The sequence below is a fragment of the Coenobita brevimanus genome, chromosome 100 (genome assembly GCF_032717465.1).
Source record: "Coenobita brevimanus isolate Jiangsu-jjx chromosome 100, ASM3271746v2, whole genome shotgun sequence".
Taxonomy (NCBI): domain Eukaryota; kingdom Metazoa; phylum Arthropoda; class Malacostraca; order Decapoda; family Coenobitidae; genus Coenobita; species Coenobita brevimanus.
In genome coordinates, this window is record NC_137053.1 from 22670984 (window position 1) to 22688004 (window position 17021).

Consider the following 17021-nt stretch of genomic DNA (forward strand, 5'->3'; position numbering starts at 1 on the left):
TAACAAGGGTCTCGGTGTAGGCTGATAATCACTTTTTATTTTTTTTTTTACCTAGAAAACCAAATGTGGCATAATGGCAAAACTTTTGGAGCATGTTTTATGCAGGGTGAAACTTTCGGGGAATGTGCTTTTTTTTTTTTTTTTTTTTTACATACGAACACGGAATTATTAACAGTGGTAAATCTCCACCCAGACCACGTTTAGGCAAGGTGAAGCCGAATAATATCACCCTACACAAGAGGGGAGGGAAGCAGCCCACAGGTGTCCCAGACATTGCCACAGTGCCAGGCCACATATATTTTTGATATGTAGGCACACAAAATTTTGCATAACCCTTCACCTCCACTCACCCCAGGTTTTAAACACGATGCAGCCCCGTAGGGCTACCTTCTGTGGGGAAGCAAACCCCGGGGACACGAAAAAAGGTGATTTGCATGAGATTTATTTATTTATATTTTTGCCGTAGTTGAAATTTTCACACTGGTAGATCTCAGTTCGGATTAGGTTTAAAATGAGGTAATCCTCATGAGAGTGGCACTAATGACTCAGGGGCAAAGCCAGTATACACTACTTCATATATGTATGCATATCTACCGGTATACATGTACCGTAGAGAGAGAGAGAGAGAGAGAGAGAGAGAGAGATCGCAATGAACACGCAACTCTGCAGTTAAACAACTATATCCAGACAAGGTTGTAGGCTAGCTGGGACCTTTTTGAAGCCACCCTCCCCCTTCCCACAGGGGAAGTTGTGGGTCCGAGGATCTCATGCCTGTGAGTGGGCTATAGTTTTACTTCTTTTTTTTTTTTTTTGAGGGAGGTCTACATAGGGATATTTTTCCTTTCACCAGCGTTTATCTCTGTTTTCATCGTCATTCCTGTTTGTTTCCGTCCCCTTATCTTAATTATTGTCTTCCGATTCCATAATTAAAATTATCTCTTTGAGTTTCTGGTTCTACGGTTTTTGCCTCCTCTTCTGCCCCTGCATGCACTTACGCCATAAAATAATGGCCATGACAGAAAAGTCCGATTTTCTGCGAGCGTTGGTGCTATTTATCGTACAGGTTGCTGACAGGCTGACCTTCGGAAACCAGATAGAAGATGAGGTGGGTCATGGCTGGTGTCATGAGCGATGGTCAGCGGAGGTGAAGGAGAGTGGAGATTTGCTGCATTTTTATGGTTAATTATAGTATAACTAACTCTATTAATACGGTGTTATCCCAACTTCTGCTCTCTCTTTGCTTGCTTCTAGATCTTACCTCACTTGATCGCTATGTGGGAAAGAAGACTGGATAATTAACACAACGCCTATAAGTTACCATTTTGGTGCGATAACCATTATCTGCCCTTGGATGAATATTACTGTCAGATGAAAATCAATGCATACACATTCCTAACTGGCAAATAACCATTATGAAATTGCCTGCCGGTTGCAAAAATACAACCCTAAGAGAATGATAATCGAGAGAAAGTTTTAAATTTGTTTATGAAATAACATTTTCCCCTTCCAAAAGTTTTTCTTAATTATTACCTAGTACAGTATCATTATCATCATTTATCGTCACACATATTTTTATTACTGGTCTGATTATTGTTGTTGCTTCTGATTATTATTATTATTATTATTATTATTATTATTAACAAATTTCCCACATCAGTGTGGGAAGTTTTCTTTTTTTGTCAATATTATTATCACTTCCAACATCTCAGTGGGAAGTTTTATTGTTTTTGTCAGTATATTATTATTGCTATTATTCTTTCTTCTTAAAAAGTACATGGCCATTACGTAAAAGGCTAATTAGCCAAGAACCTTCAAACTTTGTCAGCTGCATCCCGCAGCTTGCCGCTTTATCTGGTAAAATTGGAAGGAAATACGGTTATCCAGATCTATGGATATTATTCAGAACATAGAAGCCATTTTTTTTACATAATCTCAGAAACCACTTAAGCTAGAAGGCTGAAATTTTTGTTGCATATGCCCCTTGCCAGGGAGCAGATATGGAAAGAGTATGATCTTAATCGGATGAATATCCTCTGGGTTCGTCTTAAGTGAAATATTGAGATTTTTCCAGATATTCTGGATGTTACCTAAGATTCCACGAAAGAATAATACAATATATAGGCACCAAACTTGGTGGACATGCACAAGATAAGTGACTTTGACCTCATGGTCGAGGTTACATGGACCTGCAAACTTTACAAATTGGGACCTTTGTAACTCAGCATCTGTTGGGGTTACAGAGAAAATATATCTTGTTTCACAGTCCCAAAAGTCTCATCTATATGGCTGGAAAATCGTTTTGTATCTAAACCTGATTTTTATTTAACCAGTTTTGACCTCTTTGCTTGACGGTAGGCAATGGCTGTGGAAAGCTTTCTTTATAAAAATTGTCCTTAGATAAGTTTACAATAGTCTAGTTAATATTATTACTTATATTATAATTGCAGTATTTCAAAGGCTATTCGGCCTAGAGCCTTCAAACTTGTTCAGCTTAATGGGACAGCTGTTCCCTTCTTTTGGCCAAATATGGTGGCAAACCATCAACCATCCGGATATCATCTGGAACACAGAACAGTGAGTCAGCCATGCAGTCTCAAGAGTTGATTAATTTGCTGTGTGCCAGCTATTTTTAGCCCTAGGGGTCACCCCAGTCGCGGCCATTTTTGGACATTTTTTCTTTTGGCTAAAATGATAGATTTTGATGTGGAAAGAAAAAATTTTGCCATTAAATGCTCATCGAGGCTCGGAAATGAGTTTTATTGAGTCCAGCATACTCATGTACAGGTATAGCTGCTCTCTCACACTCACCATGTATGTGAGAGAAAGCCGTTTCCTATGTAAGGTATACTCAGATTTTTATGCTGGGAAGGCATAGCATTGTTCCGTACACTTTTCTCATTAGTTATTACTTCAGCATCTATCACAATTTTCGCGTCTTTCTCACTGTGAATGCATTATCTTACACTTTCTTGAAGATAGGTACAACCTGACTTCATTACATACAGTCCTGGCACTTACAAGAATGTATTTACAATTTGACTTCACTATATAGTCCTTACACTTACAAGAAAATATTTACAATTTACACTTACATGAAAATATTTACAAAATGCCTTCACAGTGTACAGCACTGGGTGAGGCACACAGGCAGAGTGAGGCAGAATGAGCATGAGGGGAGGAGTGAGTGAGTGTATGGCCTTGACAGCCTGGAGGATGGTAGAAGAATAGTTACCTTACATGCCTGCCAATTTTTACTCGCGAATCTTGAAAAATGCAGTCACAGTGAAGTTTTTTATTTAAGACAGTTTTAAAATGGCAATGGCACTGGCTGCAGAATTATGTCAGACCGTTTTAAAACGGCATTGGCATGCGACGGGTTAAGCATAGGAACCGAAACTTTTCTACAAATTAGCCTTAAGGAGGATGCAGCCTGAAGGTGTATGGTTCCAATCTGATTATTACTGTATTTTCTCAGATAGCCTGGGGTAAAATACTGGGACTTTTCCGGATATTATCAATGTCAACTAGTTTTCCATGGAGGATTAATGCTCGAGCCACCAAAATTGGTGGACTTCTAGACTATGATGACCTAAGGTGACATCCACACGATCAGTGACCTTCACTTCATCTGGGATCAAAGAAAAATGGGACTTTTACTCATATCCGAGATGTCACCTAATTTTCCATGAAGGATTAAAGCTAGAGCCACCAAACATGGGGGACTTATAAACTGTTATGACCTAAGGTGACATGCACAAGTTCAATGACCCTGACCTCACCAGTGGTAAAATAATTGGAACTCTTCCGGGTAGTCCGGATGACACCTTAGTTTCCATAAGGATTAAACCTAGAGCCACCAAACTTGGTGGACTTATAAACTATGATGACATGTACAAGATCAGTGACCCCGACCTCAAGGTCCCATAATAGCTCGGCTTCCTGAAGGCAGTGGCTGTCTGAAGTGTTTCTTTATCAAAATTGTCCCAGCACAATTTTATGATGTTCTAGATTTTATTATTATTATTATTATTATTATTATTATTATTATTATCTCCAACAAGGAGTCGTATGTTTTCACCCCTGTTTGTAGTTTGTTTTTTAGATTGATTGTCTGTTAGCAGAATTACTCAAAAACTAAAAGAGAGATTTGGAACCAATCTTGTGGTAGATAGCTCATGTGTCAGGGAACAATCGATTACCTTTTGGGACCGTTCCGAATCGTATTATAGATTCTGGGCACAGAAAAAATTTTTTGTGAAATCCTAATGACTACTAGAAAACCTAACCCAATATGAGAAGTAATTTGGAAATTACATTACCCATGTTGGAGAGATGTGCCGCAGAGTGACCCTCTAGTTACCAGTCGCATTAGTGATGCTGGTATTGTTTTTAGTTTGTCTGTCTCTCTGTGTTTGTCTGTGTGACTGTGTGTCTGTTAGCACGATAGCTTCGCAACTGCTCAAGATATTATCACAAAATATTACACGTGTGTAGTAGGGATGAAATCTCAGACGAGTTCGAAATTGGTGAAAGTAGGTCAAGGTCAAGATATACTCCGAGCCATGCTAGATATGTATCGGCTTGCGACTGTTGTGATCCCCCCTTTGGGGAGCCTCTAGTTATCACTATTATTATTATTATTATTATTATTGTTGTTGTTGTTGTTGTTGTTGTTGTTGTTGATGTTGTTATTACCAGCTGTGATAGCGAAAAATGATACTGATTTCAGTTTGTCTCTCTGTTTGTGTGTCTGTGTGACAGCACAATAACTTTGCAACCACTCAAGATATCATCACAAAAACTTAGAGGTGTGTAGGAGGGATTAAAATCTCGGACGAGTTCGAAATTGGTGAAAGTAGGTCAAGGTCAACGTCATATTCCGAGCCATGCTAGATACGTATAGGCTCGCGGCTGGTACCCCGTTGGAGGGGGCCTCTAGTTACCAGCTACGATAGTGAAGCTGGTATTTTTTTCAGTTTGTCTGTCTGTCTGTGTGTTTGTCCGTGTCTGTTAGAACTATAACTTCGCAACTGCTTAAGATATCATCAGAAAAATTTAAAGGTGTGTAGAAGAGATGAAAATCTCGGACGATTTCGAAATTGGTGAAAGTAAGACAAGGTTAAGGGCAGATTCCGAGCTGCGCTAGATATGTCTCGGCTCAAAGCTGGTGTGATTCCCCCTTGAGGAGGCCTCTAGTTATTATTATTATTATTATTATTATTATTAGCATCATCATCATCATTTTATTATTATCATTATTATTATTACCTCCTCCACGAGAGTTAGATTTTACCTTGCGTTGGATTATTTGTTTCTCTGCCTGTCTGTCTCTCTGTCTGTTAGCAGGGTTACTCGAAAATTTACGGATTTTGATGAAATTATTTAGAAAGGTGGGCCATGGTCCAAGGAAAAAAAATACATATTTTGGGCCAGATCCAGTTCCGGATCAGGAGTATCCTGCACAATATATCCAAAAGTTCTCAATGAATTCCAATGAAATTTTGTGAAAAGGTTCATCAGGGACCAAGAATGAATTGATTAAAATTGGAGGCAGATCCGGATCTGGATCCAGATCCTATATCCAGGGAACCAAATCCGGGATAACTAAATAATTTATGAACTGATTCTGGTATCATTTTGTGGTATGGTGAGCCATGGGCCAAGGTAAAAAAATAAATTTGGGGGTGGAGCCGGACCAGGATTCAGAGTATTCCGCACAATATCTCCAAAAGTTCTTAATGAATTTCAATTAAATTTTGTGGCAAGGTGGGCCATGAACAAAGAACGAAATGATCCAGATCCTTTTTAATGGCAATGGCATTGGCGGAGGTATGCGCTCTTTGACCGCTTTCTAGTTATTATTATTATTATTAAGCTTCGCCATACAAATGGCGAAGTTTCTTGTCATCAGAATTACTATTATAAATTCTTCTTTGACCATTTTTTTCCATCTCGATACTACACATGGAAGTATCTTTGGGTAATCCAAGTTCTTGTGCCGAGTATAAATGACCTTGACATATTTTTGAAGGTGATATACTCATTTTTATTCTATGATGGCATATTTGATACTGAAGTATCTCACAAACTTACTCAGATACAGCTATTTGGTTGAAAATTATGTAATAGAAATGTTTGCTGAATAATTTTGGTTTAATATTTTGCCACTTAGCCTAGTGGAAGTTCGGAATTTTAATCTGCTCTGTTTTTCTTGTAAACACGTTTTAGAGAAAACCACAAAAGCTTTAAAGCTGTAGCTTTCCATATACACACTGTTGTCCCTTTTGTGATCTGGAAGGAATATGGTTACTTTTAAGCACCCAGTTAGCTAGTTCTTGATTCAAACATACAATTCACACATGCATTCTTCGGCACCTTTGTCTTCAAATCTCTTGGTGATGTTACACAAAAAGTTACCTTAGGGTCTCCAGATTTTGTATATATTAACCATTCCTTATATACCAGATGGTGAAGATTCCTTACTGTAGCTACATCATACGAAGAAATACGCAGTTATTACAATGATAATTGTTATTTTACTCATTATTAATGTGTCGATTCTTATTATTGTTCCTATTATTATTATTATTATTATTATTACAAAACTTATGAAAGTATATAAAGTTATTTTACTCATTATTAATGTTGTGTTTATTCTTATTATTGTTCCTGTTATTATTATTACTATTATTATTATTATTATAACAAAACTTTTGCTATTATGTCTTCAGATGAAATTATATAATTTCAAATGAGCTCAGAGAGAGGAGAGGAAGTTTGTGTCCGTTCCTTGTGGATAAAAATTTTGGTCATATCAGTGGACATCACAACTAGGAGATTTTACACTTACAAGAGTTTATCACATTAAGTTACGTGGAAAACATCTCAGTGATCAGTTCAGATTGTTACATCTGCTGTCAAAAGAGGAAACAACCCAAACTTTTTTTTTTTTTTTTGGTTAACCTGGAAGAGATTAAACAATCAGTGTTTTTTTCAACTAATTTAAAGGAAAATGCGTGACTGCCGCCAATATAAGGACAATCATCAATGACAATCTTATGATAAAGGCAGTCTGACCCTCCACCAGCTACTGCAACACGTTTCGTAAATATCCTCCTCCATTTACTTCATCCACTTCTCCTAGGAACAGAGACACTTGCTTTCAAGATAACAAATGCTGGTGCTTCTGGAGCTAATATGAGAAGAACCTGATTTTCAAGCATTTGCTGTAATACATAACACGAATGCTCATACAATTAAGGCATGTGTATGCCACTGTTTGCAGGATGTCTCATAAAGTGAAGTACTAAAACACCGAAAAAGAGCAGCTTGTAACAAAAAGTTAATTAATTATGAAGATGAACAAGGTCACCAATAGTCCCAAAATCTTACCACACAAATCTCCGCCATCATTATATCTATGAAATGGTATTTGACAACATTCGAAAGTTTTACTGTATGATGACTATACTGTATTTAATTTTCATGTCTTGAATCAATGCACACTGTTCTTCTGCGATTACCCTCAGAGTCCAATGAGTAACATGTTGGAGGCATGTCTTCTAATGAGTGAGCTTTTGTAGCAATTCTGTGCATGCGCAGGTTTTGAAGTGAGTTTGTAAATGAGTGGATGATTGAGTAATGTGTGTGTGTGTGTGTGTGTGTGTGTGTAATTCACCGGGTCGGTCAGGATCACTTGATGGTCGTGATAGTCAGCTTTTTACCCTCCCAGAAGGGAGCTGAGAGCTCATATAGTCCGATCTAAGGGCAAGGCTGTGACCTTCACACACCCGTCCCCTTGCTCAAGAGGGACATTAACCACCCACTTCGTCAGTGAAACTATTCGCAACCTGAGCGAGGCGCGAACTCCCCTCCACCAGTTGGCAAGCGAGAACGTTACCACTGTACCAGCGAGCGGTGTGTGTGTGTGTGTGCGCGCACTTTACTGAGTAAAGTGTGTGTATGATGGAATAATATCGTTTTAAGATTTCTGGCTGCAAGCCATACTTGTACCCAGATGTGTTTATATCTCGTAACATGTTTTTATATATGACTGAATTATGACTCTTACCCGACTTTTTTTTCCAACAGTTTACTATTCGTTCCACTTTTGTTGGTGGTGTTTGGCAGTGTGACGGATTTCTTATCATTCGTCATTGCTCGCCGCACCCAGCGAGCCCTCTGGTAGGCTGCCGGGTTGCGCTGGCAGACAGTCAGATGGCCTACCAGCAGATCTTGGTGGGTGGCAGTTGCCCACCAGGAGATCCCCCTGGCAAAAGCCATCCACAATGACCAGGCTAATATATGGCCCGGCTTCCTCTATAGGAGGGAGATATTTTTAAACAACAACAACACTCACTCGCCAATACTAGCTGTTTTGTTGATTTCACTTCAGTAAATTAACTTTCATTAGCGCTTTGAACTTGAATGATCTGTGTTTGAATTATTTAAGCCAATGTCAGAATATAAAGACCGTCTAAATGCTTTCTTCAAACAATAGGACATCATGAAAGTGACCCAAAATCGCTCAACCTCAAAGCGCCTCTGTCTGTCTGAGTGTGTATTTGCTTCTCTATTAGTTTGTTTACATGTCTCTTGCTCGACGTTCCATGCTATGAGAGATTCACTTTAAAAATATCTATCTAGCCTATTACTGTTTCTGCTCTTTGTAACGATCCTGTCTGATATAGTAAAAACACAGTCCATCATGTAGGATATCACCCACCATGTCTCTCCTCGTCCTTCTTGGCATACCTTGCTTTCTATGTTCGTATCAATCCACCCTCAATGACCTCCTACACGGTCCTCGTCTTGGACCATGTTCTCGTGACTTGAGGAGGCTTCCAGACACATATTCTTTAGCTATAGCTCTGCGTATTAGCCTGGACGTTAACGATCTTTAGCATGATGTGTATATATATCTTAAGTGAAGCATTGTTGGCATAAATAATATGTAGATGATTGCCATCGAGCCACGGTATATTGATATAAACTGGCAGAGAAGTGGAGCTAATGAGTGCCCTTAACTCATCAGTAAGAGTGCGTTCTCTTATATTCTTGCCATAACCAGAAAGTAATATTTACCTCATGGAAGAATATTCATTGTGTCAGAGTTACATTCATCACCTTACTACAAGACACACTCCCTCCCTAAGGTTGACAATATCGTGTTGTAATGGTAAGAATAATATAAGAAAGAATCAACATATGAAAGTGGTTAACCATGAAGAATATGTCCTCTTGTTCTTCCACCTTGTTCGTAATCGACCATTTCTCCCCGTCCAAAACACCTTATCCTTCTGCACCCCAGTGCTCAGAGTCTCCAAGGTAGTATTTTCCTTGGACACAGAAGCTTCCAAACACATTTTTAACAGTTTATTTCTTGATATTGCAAAGTGATCTGTTATAATTACGAGTAATCGGCGTTGATATTAGAAACACATTAACAGCATAGAAGAAAATTTGATATGATCTAAACCGATATTAGAGATATACCACATAGCCTCATAAACCAAAGAAAATATGAACCCTGGTGTAGATGAGTGATCATCTAAATCTAAAGCTTGATGTTCACTGTAAGAGTGGGCTGCAAAACTAGGGGCAAAAAAAAAAAAAAAAAAAATCTTTCCTGACAGTGCGGGAATGAGGAAGGAGACTGAAGTACGAGCCAGAACCATGACAAATGTTTATGAAATAGCGGGATCTTCACCTATGTGTGTGTTTTGTTGTTGGGGAGGAAAGTGTGTGTGTGTGTGTGTGTGTGTGTGTGTGTGTGTGTGTGTGTGTGTGAGAGAGAGAGAAAACTGCTCTTTTTTAAATGAGGAGAGATATACAGGGAGATCTGTAAGCGTACTTGTAGTAGGGAGAGTATGACTATTTTAGTGTCAGGTTATACACTCGTATAAAGATGTAGGTATCTATGTTTGTAAGGTGCAGAGAGAGGAAACAAGAGTGATTAGAAAGCACTCAGAAAGTGCATACCTCCACCATTGCCACGGCCACTTAAAAGGATATGGATCTGGATCCATGGATATAGGATGAGGATCCGGATCCGCCCCCAAATTTAAACAATTGTTTCTTGGTCCATGGCACGTCTTTTCACAAAATTCCACTGAAATTCATTGACAACTTTTAGAGATATTGTGCGTGATACTCCGGATCTGGATTCGGCTTCCCTTCAAAACTAATCATTTTTTCCATGTCCCTTGGCCCATCCTTACACAAAATTTCATCAAAATTAGTTTGGAAATTTTTGAGTAATCCTGCAAACGGACAAACAAACAAACAAACGCCTGCAAAAAATAACCTCCTTGGCGAAGGTAAATATGTATTAATGTAACTGTCCTACTGCTTGTGTGTGACAGTTCCATAGTCTATGTGTGAATGCGTGCATGAGTGTGTATGCTTCATTAACATATGCTTAACTTGACTTTAAAAGGTCAAATTATATACCTGGATTCTTTTTTCACCATAAATACAGAAGTGCATTTGTGAATATTTTTATGCATCTGTTCACGCGTCTAAAATAGCCCTCGTTTGGTGGGTGAAAGACTGGTGGTTATGTTTCTGGGCGTGTTGTATACCCCTGGAGGCGAGACCATGGCAAACCTCTAGACACTGACAACCCCTCCCCCGCTCTCTCTCTCTCTTTATCTCTCTCTCTCTCTCTCTTTATCTCTCTCTCTCTCTCTCTCTCTCTCTCTCTCTCTCTCTCTCTCTCTCTCTCTCTCTCTCTCTCTCTCCTGTATTCAGCATAGCACCCATAATTTTTACGGAGTTGCCAACAACTGTGTTTATTTTGCAAATTTAAAAGAAACACAATTTCGTATTTTATTTAGCAGGATTCTGAACACGATCAAATATTGACTTTTTTTTTCACATATTTGAGCCTCCACACTGCGTAAAAATACCGAGGCGTTGAGATATCCCATATGCCATTATATGGTGTGTGTGTGTGTGTGTGTGTGTGTGTGTGTGTGTGTGTGTGTGTGTGTGTGTGTGTGTGTAACACAGCCGAAACTGGAAAAAAGATTTCGATGAAAAATAGCAGGTTTGTTGCAATGGGGTCACAAATAGGCCCGTTTTAGTTCCATGTCAACTTGAACTTTTCTAATGCGTGTTTTGACCCATAAATGTTACCACTGGTTTCACAGATGAAAGGTCTGATAAGGTCGCGAAGCATCTGCTCTGTTGTCAAAGCATTAATCATCAGTTTCGAGCAAAGTAAAGTGCGGTCCAGAAACTGCTCTTATTTGAGCAAGCATTGAATGTCCCGACAGGGGCGCGAAGCGCTTTCCTAATAAACTATAAAAGTATACGTGTTTTTCTCTGCCTGTTTGTGTGTGTAGTGCACTCAAAACTGGGAAAGGTTTGCGATGCAACTTAACAGTATAGTTGCTTTTCATCATAAATGGACTGATTTTAATTTCTTGTTTATTGGCTTTTCAAAGTAAGAACGCGTCGAGCTGGAGTTGTCTGACGTCAAATCAGCTATTAGTTGTTTTCGGTCAGCAAGAAACGAGGTTAATAAATATCCCCTCTTTTGAACAGTTAAATATCGGACAAAATCCTGTTTTCCTTAAAAAAATGTAAATCACTGAGATATATATATATATATACATATATATATATATATATATATATATATATATATATATATATATGTGAGGAAGAACGAACCAAAGGCCATGAGCCCGCAAACACAGTTCCTTCCAAAAGCAAAACAAAATACAAGAGAGAGCCAAATTAAAGATCCATTCATTTCGAGATGCCTGGACACACTGCGTTTGAAAGACTGGAGATCATAGGAAGCAGGGAATACAGAGAGAGAGAGACAGTTCCAGAGTTGACCTGTTGCATAAATGAAGGACTGGGAGTAACGGTTAACTCTTGCAATAGAGAGTTGGACAGAAACGGGGTGAGAGTTTGCTGCTAGACGGGTGCTACGCGCACGTCGTAGAAGTGGAGGAATGCATGCAGACAGTTCAGAGGAACAGTGACCATTGAAGTAGCGATAGAAAAGAGATAAAGATGCAATATTGCGGCGAAAAGACAGAGGTTGAAGGGAGTCAGTAAGAGGGGGAGAGTTAATGAGACGAAAAGCCTTTGACTCCACCCTATTGAGAAGAGCTGTATGTGGGGAGCCTCCCCACACATGAGAGTTGTACTCCACACAGGGGCGGATAAAACCCCTGTATAAAGTCAACAATTGTGCAGGGGTAAAGAAGGAACGGATTCGGCTTAGCACATCCAATCGCTTGGAAGCAGATTTTACAAGAGATGTAATATGATCTTTCCAAGACAAGTCCCGAGCAAATGAAACCCCAAGCATGTTCAACGATGATGCAGGATTAAGTTGAATATTATTAAACATAAGTGGGTATACTGTGGAAGATTTTGTCGGGTTGACAGGTGCAAAAACTAAGTCTTTGATGCATTACAAACAACCAGATTATTTTTACCCCAGTCAGAGATACGAGCCAAGTCAGACATTAGGTGTGCCATAGCCTCATCCCTTGCCTGTTGAAGCAACTGCTGAGATGGACGTTGTGGCAATCGAATGGAAAGGTGAAGGGTGGAGTCATCAGCGTATGAGTGGATAGGGTTAGATGTACAGCTTAGAAGGTCATTGATGAATAAAAGAAAGAGAGCTGGTGACAGGACAGAGCCCTGAGGAACACCACTGTTAATATATCTAGGAGAAGAACGATAGCCGTCTACAACAGCAGCTATAGAACGACCAGAAAGGAAGCTAGAGATGAAGGCACAGAAAGAAAGATAGAAACCGTAAGAGGGCAGTTTGGAAATTAAAGATTTATGCCAGACTCGATCGAAAGCCTTTGAGATGTCAAGTGCAATGGCAAAGCTTTCGCCAAAGTCCCGAAAGGAGGATGACCAGGAGTCTGAAAGGTAGGTCAGAAGATCACCTGTGGAGCGTCCCTGATGGAACCCATACTGACAATCAGAAAGAAGGTTGTGATAGGAAAGATGCTTTAAAATTTTTCTATTAAGGATAGACTTAAAAACTTTTGAGATACAGGATGTTAAAGCAATTGGGGGATAGTTAGAGGATTGGGAATGGTCATCTTTCTTTGGGACTGGCTGAATGAGAGCAAACTTCCAGCAAGAAGGAAAGGTACAAGATGACAGACAAAGGCGAAAGAGTTTGCCTAGGCAGGGTGTAAGCACAGAAGCACAGTTCTTGAGAACAACAGGAGGGACTCCATCAGGCCCATATGCCTTATTTGTACTGAGGCCAGCAATGGCAGAAAATACATCAGCTGAAGAAATATTAATGTTAGCCCTGAGGAAGTCAGAGGGGAGAAGTGATGGAGGAACAGCACCGGAATCGTCTAAGGTGGAATTGGAGGAGAAAGTCTGAGCGAAGAGAACTGCTTTATCAGTAGAAGGAATAGCTTCAGAGCCATCAGAGTAGAAAAGAGGAGGGAAGCATGATGAGGTAAAGTTGCTAGAAAGATTTTTGGCAAGGTGCCAGAAGGAACGGGAAGAGTTCAAGTTGGAGAGTTGAGAGCATTTTCTACAGATGAAAATATTTTTAGTAGAGTGAAGAACAGACTTAGCACGATTCCGGGCAGAAACGTATAAAAGATGTGATTCAGGGGTGGGTTGGCTCCGGTACCTTTTATAGGCCCTCTCCTTGTTGCGGACAGCATTAGAACAAGCGTGATTAAACCAAGGGTTTCTTGCGTTAGCCAAAGGATATGAGAAAGGAATGTATGCTTCCATGCCCAAGAGAATAACCTCCGTAATGCGCAAGGCACACTCAGATGGCTCCCGGCCATGAAAGCAATAATCATTCCAGGGAAAATCAAAGAAGTACTGCCTGAGGGCCTCCCAATCTGCAGCTCCAAAGTGCCAGAGACGACGTTTTTTTGGAGGGTCCGCAGGCCGTACCGGAGTGATAGGACAGGTTAAGGTGATAAGGTTATGATCAGAGGAGCCCAACGGACAGAAAAGATTAACAGTGTAAGCAGAAGGATTAGTTGTAAGGAAGAGATCAAGTATGTTGGAGCTCTCTCCAAGGCGGTCAGGGATACGGGTAGGGTGCTGTACAAGCTACTCTAGGTCATTAAGGATAGAAAAGGTGTAGGCTTGTTCACCAGGTGGATCAGTGAAAGGAGAGGAGAGCCAAAGGTGGTGGTGAACATTGAAATCTCCAAGAATGGAGATTTCAGAGAAAGGAGAGATGGATAGAATGTGTTCCATCGTAGAAGTTAGTCAAAGAATTTTTTATAGTCAGTAGAATTAGGAGATAAGTAAACAGCAGAGATATATTTTAGTCAGAGAATGACAGGAAAGCCGAAGCCAGAGTGTAGAGAATTCAGAAGAATCGAGTTCAGGAACACGAGAGCAAGATAAGTTGTTGCGTATATATACACAACAGCCACCTTTGGCTTTGAAATGAGTATAGAGAAAGTAGGAGGATACAGAAAAGGGTTTGCTGTTAGTTGCCTCAGACAGGTGAGTCTCAGTTAGGAAAAGGTGAAGTTTAGAGAAGGAGAGGTGGTGCTCAACAGAGTGAAAGTTAGAGGAAAGGCCACGAATGTTTCAGAAATGAAGATGAGAGTCAGACAGTGGTTCCAGGCAGCTTGAGTCGTCACCGGGAGAGGGGCTGAAGGTGGGGGCATTTATGCCCCCCCCCCCGAGGACTCCGAGGCTATGTTATTTGACGCCATTTTTGAAAATTTTGAAAAGGAAGTGTGGTGCGTACAGTGCATGTAGTTTGGTGTTGATAGTTGGAGAAACTTGTATTGGAGAGCATGCTGGTCTACTCTCTGTGTTACTGAGACACTGAAAAAGTTCAGCAAAGTGGGATGGTCGGGACCTAGTCCTGAGGGCTGATGAAACGGGAGCTCCAGGTCTCCCTGTCATCAGCTTTCCATCCACCTTGGGGATACAGCCCTGCTCGACTGGTGCTACAGTCTACTCCTCTATATCTATATATGTCTATATATATCTATACCGTATCTATCTATCTATCTATCTATATATATATATATATATATATATATATACCGTATATCTATCTATCTCTCTATCTCTCTATATCTGTCTATCTATCTATCTATCTATCTATCTGTCTATCTACTTAATTATATCTATCTATCTATTTACCTATGTATCTATGTATATGTTTAGCATAGTTAGCCTTTGTTCTGATCTTCAGATTTTGCAAGGATTGAACATACTACTTTTATAATTTACCCTCTTTTTATATTCCTTCCCCTTTTTTTTTTTTTTTTTTTAGGTAAGTTTATGTTTAGTACACAGGTTGTTTATTTCTCCTGACATTGATCGATGATTGTTGTCTTTTAAACTTTTAGATCCACTGATGATGGAGATTGTGTCTCCGAAACGTTTGGATTAATAAAGATGCTGTACATCACAACGTTGGTACTACTTTTCCTGACAAGGCTAAGATTCTCAAGAGGAAGATCTATTGCGGATATTTTACTAACAAGATATGGCCAACCCACGCTGCGATGCTATAGGAGCACTGAGAAGACAGCATTCAAGGTCAAGAAGGTGGAAAGGGACCTCATTTTTTTAAGGACATGTAGGGATTATGGCCAAGTGCCTAATTTCATTAGATTTAAATTACATGATTGAACGAAGAGGATGGAAGTAATGCGAGTATAAGTGGCTGGGGAATGGCTGGGAGAAGGAGGGAGGTGAGAAGACAGGAAGAAATCAGGAGGATAGAAGTTGTGGAAGCAATGAAGAAAGTTAAATCAGGGAAAGCCCCAGGAATTGCTGGAGTGTGTGGTGAAATGCTGACGCATGGGGGAGAGATAGTAGTAGAATGGATGTGGAAGATGTGCAGATTGGCCTGGGAGGAAGGTAGAATCCCGGAGGATTGGAAGTCAGGTATAATTATTCCCTTGTACAAAGGAAAAGGGGAAAAAGAAGTGTGTGGTAACCATAGGGGCATTTGTCTTCTTAGTATAATAGGAAAAGTGTATGGTAGGATACTTATTGACAGAGTTAGAGAAAGAACAGAGAAATTAGTTGGAGAAGAACAGGGAGGCTTTAGGAAGGGAAGAGGTTGTGTAGATCAGATATTCATTCTCAGATCTTTAGTGGAAAAGTTCCAAGAGAAGGGAAAGAAGTTGTATGCGGCTTTCATGGATTTGGAGAAAGCATATGACAGGGTGGATAGACAAGGATTGTGGAAAGTGTTAAGAATATATGGAGTAGATGGAAAGTTGTTGAATGCTGTGAAGAGTATGTACGATGGTGCGAAGGCTGCAGTGCGTGTGGATGGTGAACTAAGTGAATTTTTCTCTTTGAAGGTTGGGTTGAAACAGGGATGTGTCATGTCTCCATGGTTGTTCAATCTGTACATGGATGGGGTAATAAAAGAGGTACAAGGTAGGGTAGTGGATGTTGGAGTGGCCCTGGTGAGAGAGGATAGTGTTTGGAAACTCCCTGTACTGTTGTTTGCAGATGATACTGTGTTGTTGAGTGAAGACGAAGGGGAGCTGCAAGGCTTGGTGGATGAGTTTGAGAGAGTGTATAAGAAACGGAATCTAAAGGTGAATGTAGGGAAGTGTAAAGTGATGGTCTTTGAGAGAGGTGAAATCAGTGAATGTACAGTGAGGTTGGATGGTGAGGAATTGGAAAATGTGAGTACGTTTAAGTACTTGGGTATTGTGATGAGTAAGGATGGAGGTTTGAAGGGTGAAGTGCTTGAAAGGGTACAGCAGGGAAGAAAGGTTGCTGGTTCTTTGAAAGCAGTGATAAGAAACAGAGAAGTGAGCATGGAAGTGAAAAAGTTACTACATGACAGTATTGTGATACCAACTCTAATGTACGGAAGTGAAGCTTGGACGTTGTTGGAAGGACACAAGTCAAGAGTGAGAGCAGTGGAAATGAGTTATTTAAGAGGAGCCTGTGGAGTCACATGGAGAGACAGGCTGACGAATGAGGATATAAAGGAGCGGTGTGGTGTTGATGTGGATGTGATAGGAAGCGTTATGAGGAACACACTGAGGTGGTTT